Source organism: Falco biarmicus, chromosome 8 (genome assembly GCF_023638135.1).
Source record: "Falco biarmicus isolate bFalBia1 chromosome 8, bFalBia1.pri, whole genome shotgun sequence".
NCBI classification, from domain to species: Eukaryota; Metazoa; Chordata; class Aves; order Falconiformes; family Falconidae; genus Falco; species Falco biarmicus.
The window spans coordinates 13,897,134-13,906,988 of NC_079295.1; the positions used below are offsets into that span (position 1 = coordinate 13,897,134).

Genomic DNA, 9,855 nt, shown 5'->3' on the forward strand with positions numbered 1-9,855 from the left:
TGTATATGACATATTCATCAATCGGATGCGTTTCTTTGCTGCAGTAGCCAACAGTTTGTTTCTCTGCGTATCATCTCCCATTTTTGTGCAATAAAGCTGTCAGTTAGGTTCTGATAATTTGTTGTATCAAATATATATAAGTGAAAAAATAACATTCTTAAAAACACTGTTAGCCACGGAATAGTTTCACTATGAAAATCTAAAATATTTTTTCAGTAATTTTGCTATGTATTTCTAAACGACATGGAGAGAATTATTTAGTTTTCTAGGTATATTTAATTTTAACTATGTTAAGATTACTTGTTGCTTCATTAGCAGTATTAATTACTGTATGTGCTTTAAAATCTTTTTTTTGCCCTTTCTACAGATACTGTTAAAGAAACTGTTAAAAGAATATTTTATGTTTGTCATGATAGGTAGCATGGAAAAAAGTAAGTATCTTCCTTCTCCTGAAGATATAATGTCTCTTTTTCAGCATTATTTCCTGAGTTAAAGCTTTTAAATGTTCTTTCTTGGGCTAATAATTCTGAACACTGTTGAAGAGCTCCCCATTTCTTATTTCTTTTCTGTAATGTGCAAAAGTAATTGAGACAAATTGAACTTGGAGATGATAAACACTCTTTTAAATGATGATAAGAGAGGCTGAGAACAATTCAACAAATCTGTTTCCTAACGTTTTGATGTAGCAAATACAATTAAACATCTTAAGCAAAATCTCTAAAAATAAAATTTGGAGAATGGCAAAAGCCAGTGAAACGTTCATGTCATAGGTGATACTCAACACACAGAGTACACCTAAAAGGAAAACCAAACCCACATCAACAGAATAAGGAGCTAGGGTAACAAGCAGTTAACATGTTATGATAAAGTAGTAGTTAAATTTATTTGGAAAAGGACAATCCCAAATACCTACTACAGAACTGTTTGGAGATGTGTCGCGCTAAAAGCAAGTTTAAAAATAAAAAAAACCCTTTGCTTTGTTTTCCATGGGTTTTTATTTGTTTACAAAGCACATATTGTCTAGTCTGTAGGTGAAAACAGTTACTTACAATAAAGGCAGAGAAATAGGCAACAAGCTGTAAGATATACTCAAAGGCGTATCACTGTCAAAATACTTGCTTAAAAATACTTGTAGCACATAACATTGGAAACACTCTACAGTTACTAGGAGGGATTCCAAGGTGCCTATCAAGTCTTGTTTGTTGCAGTCACATGTTACTTAGAGTTTCTGAATTCTTCTGCAATGATCCTCAGAGGTGCAAATTTTTCTTCTCAAAGTGGGTATTTCACTACAGTCATTCTCCAGTTGGTCTTGGTGGTCAGGCCAAGTTTTCATACATGTTATGTGAACGTTGTTACCATGGCTGTATCTACCAAAACAGAATACCAATTTCTTTAATCTCCAGAAGCATATAAGAAAAATCACATAGCAATGCTAAGTAGTCTTCCCTTTTCTTTTCTTCATTCCCCTCCACCCACACTTCAACTTGTAGGACTGCTGAATTTTTCCGGATTGGAAAAGGCCTATAACACTTGTTAGGTATTTTTCCTTGCATATAGAAGCTAGCTATATTAGCAGATCTTGTAACATTTATTCTATCATTAAAAATGTAGCAAGACAAAGAACAAATTGTGTACTTAATCTGCAGGAAGTGATGAGAAGCATTTTCTTTAATAACTTCTCCCAACAAGTGGGGCAAACATCCTCTTCATCAGTTTCTTTCTGATCAATGCATCTATCATTCTCCCGGTATAGTGTTTGTGAGAAGAGTTTCCTCGAGGTTGTGTTCATTCTTGATGCAATCGCTGGAGCCTATCCTCCCATTTCTTTCCAGAAGACCCAACTTAAAAAGCATCTAGCAAAAGTAAACAGAAAAATTAAAAGCATTTTGGCAGAACTCCACACTTACCTCACTTGTAATAATTTGCCATTTATGAAATGCAGTAAGTACTCTCTAACAAATATTTGCAGTACATTTCAGCCCAAAAAATAATAAACTCTTTTTAATAACTTGCACAGAAACTGTTAACAATATTACTTATGCAAGTTCTTACCTAAAATAGTGTCCAAGGGAAAATTAAATCAAAAATGTTTCTAAACTGTGAAGTTTTCAGTAATTATTCAGTAAGTTAAATTTGGTTCATTAAATGTATTGATGAAAGCAGCATTTAATCCTAAGAGGCCTTTGTAAATAGGTTTGTCAGAGTAAAAAAGTTTTTGCTTCTAAGTACTGGGAATGAACAACTATGGAGGATTTTCTAGAAATACTGTTTCTTGGAAAGATAAACAGCATAGTGTTTTTCTCTCTAGTCACCTCTGTTAAAAACAAACATTAAAAATGCTTTTCAAACCCCAAATAATTACGCCCTAGACCATCATTTGAAACATGGAATAAAGAAGTAAAAATTTCTGTAATATAATTCACGACGCTTGTGAATTGAATGTGTTTTGCTTCTCATTCAAGATTCAGGAGGCTAATCTCGTAAATGCTAGTGCTTTAGTAAAACACTGAAGGGCCTTCCTTGAAGCTTCCTATTTTCACAAGGAGAAGATGATGCAAGGTAGGAAATTTCTCTGCTATAACAGTCAGCTTTGGCAAATAAGTCTGTTCTCTGAAACTCGGACGGGGAACAGTTATAGTACCACACATCACTATATTCTGTAGCCAGAAACTAGTTACAAATTCTAGTGATGAGTGAAGATGAAAGCCAACTTGCTGGTTTCTGCTGAACTTATTTTGCCTATACAGAACTTCCAAAAGTAAAATGTTCTGAAATCTAGTTCAGATAGAAAAATACAAGCTAGGTTCTGACTACGTGCAACTGACTATGTTTGGGTTTGTATGTAACTTTTTTAATAAGTGACTTCTTGAGTGGTGGTTATTCTTTAGGGTTTGTTTGTGTTTAGCTCATTTGTTACTACTTGGGAAAAGACCTCTAGACTAATTATTTTGTGGGATGTTTATTCTCTGTGTTGTTTGAGTTCCTAAGGTTCTAGGAAATGAAATCTAACAAGCCAGTTGAGAATCTGGATCATAGTAGCCTGACTCATGCCAGAAAGCTAACCTGGCTATAAAGATTATGCCCACTGGACTAGTAAACTTTGTGGTTTTGGTGACAGAAAGCCACAAATGTCAAATAAGTAAAGGATTCCATTTTGCACAGCTCGCTTACTTCAGATACCCATAGCTTTGAGGGCGAGTCTCCATGACATCTGCAGCATTCATGAAATACTGAAGTTTACATGATGTGAAAGTAAAAACATCACCCTAAACTAGGAAAGTCATTGCAGCTGTATTAGTTTATGCTGAAGGACTTGCTTACACAAAACTGATAAAAGATGAATTGTAGTTCTATAGCTAATTTTCTTAAATGAAGCAGTGAATTTGTAAGTGGCTACCCACTACCTTAAGAGCACTAGATTAATTTCAATACAAGATGCTTTTATAAACCAGTAGCTTTTGCTGTATGTATTTTAAATTGTTGCTTTTCCTGCATATTATTTTTTTCTTGAAACTGCAGTTGTCGTCAGTGATAAAACACAAGGTCTTCTGTATCAGAAAAAATGAAACAAATTGGAAAATGACTGGGAGTACTAAACTTTTTTTCAAGTGGAAGAAGGGGAGGAGGAACAAGATAGTGATCTGTAAAGAAATTTTATGAAAACTTGCGAGGACGTGCTTTGTGCATTTGAGGTGCCTAAGCTCTACGTGCAAGCCATAACAGAGAGGCTTGTACTTGCATTTATGATCTCTTGGTCATCAATGCTTTTTCAGTAGTGCCCTATATTTGTAATCAAAATACCTGATACGTAAAAATATCAATTTAAAGGTAGTTGTTTAACTTGACAATTTAAATGGAGCAGCCTTATAACAGTTTTACCCGTTCTTACATTGCGTGATGAGAGAACTGAGTAATCTTGCTGTAGTAAAATTGGTTTAATGCATTTAAAGCAATTCAATGAAATTAATTTAAATCAAGGGCATAGTCCCACTCCACGATTACCTTTGGCTCACTTCCTTCCACTCTATTAGACTGCAAAAAAAATAGCCTAGCCCAAACTCTAGTAACTTTATGTTGATGAAGTGGGGTTTGGTTCAGCCTGCCCCAGTGCAGGGCCAGTTCTGCGGGCGAGGGGGAACGGGGCGAAGACTGGGCCAGCAGGAGCGTCGGCGGGACCCGTGGGGGCAGGTGCCGCGCGGCCTGCGCGGGCTGTTGGCGGGAGCCGCGTCGCTATCTTCGCGAGTCTGACACGGATCTGGCCCGGCTGGTTTTAACACCAGCTTTATCTTTGCCCCGACAGAAACATACCTCCCGCCCCTCTCCGCCTCTTCCGTGCTGAACCCGAGCAGCTCCGTGCAGGTGGGCGGTGGCGCCGCGCTGCCAGGCCGCGCTGCTCAGCGCCCCGGCCCGCTCCCGCCAACGCCCGCTCCCGCCTCGCCCGCCGGTCCCCGTGGCAGCGCTTGGCCACCGTTACCAGGGGCTCCTCAGCGCCCACCCGGCGGGCTGCCGGCCTCCGCGGGCCGCCGCTCCCCTCAGCGGCGCCGCTGCCTGAGGCGGTCCCTGCGGCGGTCGTCGTGCCCAGCCCGGGCACCTGCGGGCCTCGCCCTTGCTCCCCCGGCTGCCTGCGGCGTGTGGCAGCCGTGGTCTCTTAAAGCCGCGACCGCCCTCGGTGTGTGGTGCGAGCTTGTGCTTTCCGTTATCGGCGGGATCTTTTCAGAAAGTGAAGGGCCGCCGCCTCACCCGGTTTTGCTCTCTTTCCTCGGCACCCGTCGGTTCTTTTTAGTGCGCTTGTAATACCCGTGGTTTGACGTGTGCGTTCCGTAAAGCAGAACAGGGCGGGAAGCACGTACCAGGAGGGCGGGCCGGCCTCCATTTTGTGTCGCGGTCGCTAGGGGGGACTGTTGCACTCCCTATAGACTAAACATGCGTTTGTTTCACCTTTACGTTAAAAGTTGTCCCGATTCTTCAAACAATTAATCGTTACTAGTCCTTTGATAATATCAGAGTAATTTGTATAGTTTTTACTGGCATATAAGCAGATATAACGTGGTGATGGGGGCTCTAACTCCCATTTACCTTTTTCAAAGGCGTAAGAAAGTCTTTTCTTGTCCTGTGCTACCTTCTCTGAGATGCTTTTTTATTACAGAAGTGACTAAGCCCTGCTGGGAAGTGACAGAGCTCCCAGAAAGGCAGGAAGAGTCAGCAGAGGGGCCCCCAGGGATGGCGGAGGAGTTGAGCTGAGGTTATGGGAAGGCAGCAGGAGCCTGGGGCCTGGCACCGCGCCACCGCAAAATGGATGCCACCCACCACGGCAGACCAGGAGTGTCAGAGAAAAACTGATCTAGCTGCGGGACGCTGACTCAGATCAGTGCAGAGGTGAGAACAAGGTTAGAGAGAAAGTTGGTTTTGAGTGCTAGGTTCACAAAAGAAACAGCTGGGGACCCTAGGGCCTGGGGCAGAAAGAACTGTCTGCTGTGGAAGGCACTAAGTACACAGGGACTTGATAGTCATATGACACAGCAAGTAGGTAAGCTGGCCACAAGTGTGACTTGAGTCGACTCAAGTAGACAAGTAGAACTGGAAGGACTCAAGTGGCTGGTTTTAACTTTTTTCTTAAAGTGATGTGTCAATCCTCAGAGTTTATTCTTTCAACAAATTTCTAAGGGCACCTGCCAGCTGTCTGAGGCTAAAGGGTAGGGAGCTGGACGAGGATCAATAGGCAGTGTCCCCTGGTGCAACATTCTTAAGCAAAGTCCTTGGAGTACAATTTTTAGCTAGGTATCACAGACTTTCTACAAAATCTCCTGGGCCAGCTTGTTCATGTCCTTTTCTTTCTCTTCACCACTGTGCCAACTCTCATGAATGATGTTTTAGTAAAAAAATACATTTCGCTTTTTGATGTCATAACGTTAACAGCCATACAGAAACGTATCTGCTCTGACCGAAGAGGAATTTTAAGAGTAGCTAAGACCAATCCACGGTCTTGTGATTTCTGCAATTATCAATGCTAGGTTTGAGAAAGATACCTAGCAATCCATGTGCGTTGCTGTACTTCTGAAGGATAGGATTATGAACATACATAAGGGACGAAGTTTCAGATTTTGCTGAACATCTTCAGAGAAAGAGCTTCAGAAAAGAAACTGTTGCAGTTAATGTTACAGATTAACAGCTACATGGTATATATTTTGGACACACAATTTTCCCAAGTTGTGGCACAGGGAGTCCTTTCACTGAGCACATGGGGCATGTTGTTCTATTTGTTTATTATGTATAACATGTGATAGACAGTTCCTATTTACAGCCACAAACTGTACCACAACATGACACAAGATGTGTAATTTTTCTCTTACAAATTAATTGGCTTTTGAAGTATTCCTGTTCTAGAGCTTGTCTGGTATTGATTCACCTTTTGTTCTGTCTGGCTTACTAGCCTCAGAGTACAAGCGTTCTTAACCCTCATCCTCTTGAAATGTTACTGAATGCAAAATGACACTGTTTTCTTCACCATCAAAGCAGATCACCTGATACATATCTTTGCCAGCATGCCTAGCAGCTTGAATAGCATATTCCTAGTACAAGAACCCTCACACAATGTGGCAAGATCCAGCTGTATTAATGGTCTTTAGAAATAACTTTTGTGTAACAGTGCCTTTTTTTTCTACCGTTCTTTGGGACGGCATGTGCCTCTTGATTTATTTTATTGTATTTTAAGGCAATGAGAGCTTCATCTTTAATGTCAGTGCATAACAGCTTCTTGAACTCCTAAGTTTTGTTGACTGCAAGAGGTACAGATAGGTGGTATTATCCATCTATCTAAACTGTTACCAGGAAGTGTCCAGATAATGGTGGGTTATTTCACCCTTATGGGATGCAGTTCTGAATACTGCTACAGCCCAGTTCTGAATTTAATTTTGAAGTGGAAAGTTGAAGAAAATTTCAGTTCCCACCTCTGTGGAAGATCAATTCTCTGTTTTCTATCTACTTGGCAAGTGTCTGATTTCCAGAATTTAAGCTACATGAAATCATACAGGAAAGGGAACTCTGCCCCTCTCTTGTTGAAATTGTGCTGTTGTAAATCAAGATTGATTGCGCCAGAGAGCAGGAAGGTGACTTTTTATCTTGCTAGTTTATATACTGGTCTATGCACATGTTTTTTGCATAATCTCTCGGTATTAAACTTTATTGAACACAATATGAGTAAGTAGAAGACAGATACACAATATTAAATATTGACTGATGCATAGGATCAAAAATTTTGGAAATCAAAAAGAATTACTAAATTTCTGCAATATCCTGGTAATCACGAAAATAGAAGATATACCTCCTGTCAGAGATACTAGCTTAGTGGTAAAAAACCAAAGTATTGAAAGGCTTAAAAGGTAGGAAGACTTTGTGGCTTAACGATAGACCAGGACTGAGGAGAGACTAATCATCCTGCTTCTTTTGTAGACTTCCTGAGTGACCTTGAGCAAAATTGCTAAGTGCCTCAGTTTTCTATCTGGAATGTTTCCTTTCTCCTTTTCCCTGCCTTGTCTGTTTAGATCATAAGTTTGGGATTTGAATTTGTTCAATAGAACACAAACTTCTGTGAGCTCCTGGAACTGAACAGTACTTTCTGAGTAAAGCCATACAGGTAACAAACTCTGGCACACATCAGCTAGCCGTATTCTTCCCATGTAATTTCAGAAGCTGTAAATATAAGAAAATGCAACAAAGACCCCAGATCAGAGAAACCTACTTTGCCTCTTTCTCACTACCAGAAGTATGACGCTTAGGTTCTGACAGATACCTGGAACGGAGCACAGCATTGATAAACTGGGGCAGATCTGCGGTGGAACATTGCGTGTTCAGTCTTGTCAATAATCTTGCATGGATGTTATTTTAAAATATATTTTAAAATAATATGGAAATAATATTTACTTATTCTTATATTGATGCCATCAGCATCATCTCCAGTGTGATTTCCTGACTCCTAAATGATTTAGGATAAATGATACATTCTTAATATACTTTTGTTTAAGAGGACTAGGGTTCTGAGTGTGAAACACGAAACTTTATTATATGCGACTGTGTATTAATGCTGGTACAGGGGCAATGAAAAACCCCAACAAATTAAACTATTTTCCTTGAAAAGATTTTTGAGTGCTACAGTTGCTTGCCAGGTAAGGCAACTGCAGATTTGTTTTGGTTTTTTTTTCTCTCAGTTACCTAATGTAAAGTTGATGGATTACATTTTTTTTTTTTTTTTCTCCTTGCATCCATCTCCAGTTGAAATGGCTGGTAATGTTCCCTGTTATGTCAGTGGACATGCTGAAAAATGACTTTTTAACTGGTGTTGTCATAGCCACAAATTGAGCATATCAAAGGAAGAATTTGGTTTCCTGAATCTCTGCTCATAACCTTTTCAATCTTGTGTTCATTGTCATTGTTCCGTTTAGGTTTTGGTTTTTTCAATGATTATATGAAAAAAAAAGTCCAAGTAGTATTTTTTTCTTTTTTCAACTGATGTGTTGATGTTGTTTAACTGGTTTTGTAACTATGTAGTGCAAGGTAAATCAGATAGGTGTTTTAGCAATTTTTAATAGCATGATCTTTGTTAAATGCTTAATATGGTGCTTACAGTATCTGGCAGGGCAGTAAGGATGTTATCTTAATGATAACTTACCAATATGTTTTTCATTAGGTATGGGGTTTTTGTGGGAGCTGGTCCATGATCTTACTTTACCCCAGTTCACCTAGAAGGCCTTGCAGATAAACAAAACCCCCAAATGAACTGTTTAGTGGGCAAAGTTGTGTATAATGTTTTATACAATACGTGACCTTTAAAGGTCTACTTCAGAAGTGGAACAGAGGAATAATCACTAAGAAAAATTTATTTTGGCACCATAAAGTGAAGCAGTCTTAATACTACTGAGTCATGTCAAGTGATATGAACCTAAGTTTAATGTGTGGTATATAATTCTTCCTCTCCACTTTTGCTTCAGTTCAGTTTTTACAAATGACATTGTCTAGCAGGGACTCAGATTTGCAAAAGTGTGTTTTTAATGACATTAAAAAAAGATTAGTACTGACAGTTTTTTTATATATATTTCCTATGTGGGGCCAACTCTTCCAGCCCATTTCCTTCGGTGATATCTGGAGAGGATCTGATAAGCTTTATACTGCTTTTCACAGGTCAAAGGGCATTGTCTTCCCCTTCACTCCAGCTGCCAGCAACAAAGTCAGACATATGTTATCACCATCACACAGGAAGCTCTGAGCCTGCTTGTGTTCAACAAAGTACAAATACAGGAAGAGCGTCAGGTTAGTTAAAAGCTGATGGAGCTCTGCTAAGGTAGTATATAGCTAATAATACTATAAACCAATAGGGCTATTCTATATGCTTTGTATGTTTCAGTATCGGGGAAGGGTGGTTATCTACTGTTATCTATTGTTGATCAGTTTAATATTACTATAGCCTAAGTACAGGTATCCATTTCAAACCTTTTACAGGTGGTATCATCTGACATGGGGCTCCATAATGTTAAAAGAGTAGTTACTTACTCCATAAAAAGTAAAGCTGCAGTGGGATTACGCGATAATGAATTGAAGATGAAGTTCGTCTGAACAGATACAGTTTCACACTGCCAATTAACAAACAGAATGTGAATTGCCTTATATTTGTTCTAAATTCCCTCATTTAAACATACAGTATGTTGATAATGAGATCAAAATGATGTACAATATATTAGTGAGTTCATGTAATGAAATGCTGTGGGTCATGACATCTTAGCATTGGTAAAAGTAGGTTTTCCACTTCTCTGTAATTTTGGAATGCAAAATTGGCTTAACAGGAGCTCTAGGTTTTTAGCA

At 39.4% G+C, this 9,855-nt stretch overlaps 1 long non-coding RNA gene across 1 annotated transcript; it reads right to left on the minus strand.

Moving 5' to 3' along the window:
- Positions 1-1,003: 1,003 nt before the first annotated feature.
- On the minus strand, positions 1,004-4,809 carry LOC130154091 (uncharacterized). The gene is made up of 3 exons (XR_008823605.1): positions 4,744-4,809; positions 1,639-1,856; positions 1,004-1,370 (listed from the first exon to the last, which is right to left on the minus strand). It is a non-coding gene; the product is annotated as an uncharacterized LOC130154091 (long non-coding RNA).
- Between the last annotated feature and the right edge of the window lie 5,046 nt (positions 4,810-9,855).